This window comes from Arachis ipaensis, chromosome B06, assembly GCF_000816755.2.
Source record: "Arachis ipaensis cultivar K30076 chromosome B06, Araip1.1, whole genome shotgun sequence".
Classification (NCBI taxonomy): Eukaryota; Viridiplantae; Streptophyta; class Magnoliopsida; order Fabales; family Fabaceae; genus Arachis; species Arachis ipaensis.
Genome location: NC_029790.2, coordinates 133,664,287 through 133,664,535, shown reverse-complemented (window position 1 = coordinate 133,664,535; position 249 = coordinate 133,664,287).

Here is a 249-nt window from a genome sequence, read left to right as displayed (position 1 = left end):
TTAAGCTTTTGGGAATATGTTTATTATTACTAGTACTCGGATGGTTATTTTAGATAGTATGAGAATGTTCATTTTGTAACTCAATAACTCATTATACAAATTGTATAAATAATCCATTATCTCCCTAGTGGGATCCTATATATAAATATGATAAATTAAACATTAAAAATATAAATAACACTTATTCTAAATATTAAAGACAAAAATAATACTTTACTCTATTAATAAATTACTTGTATAACTACCAAA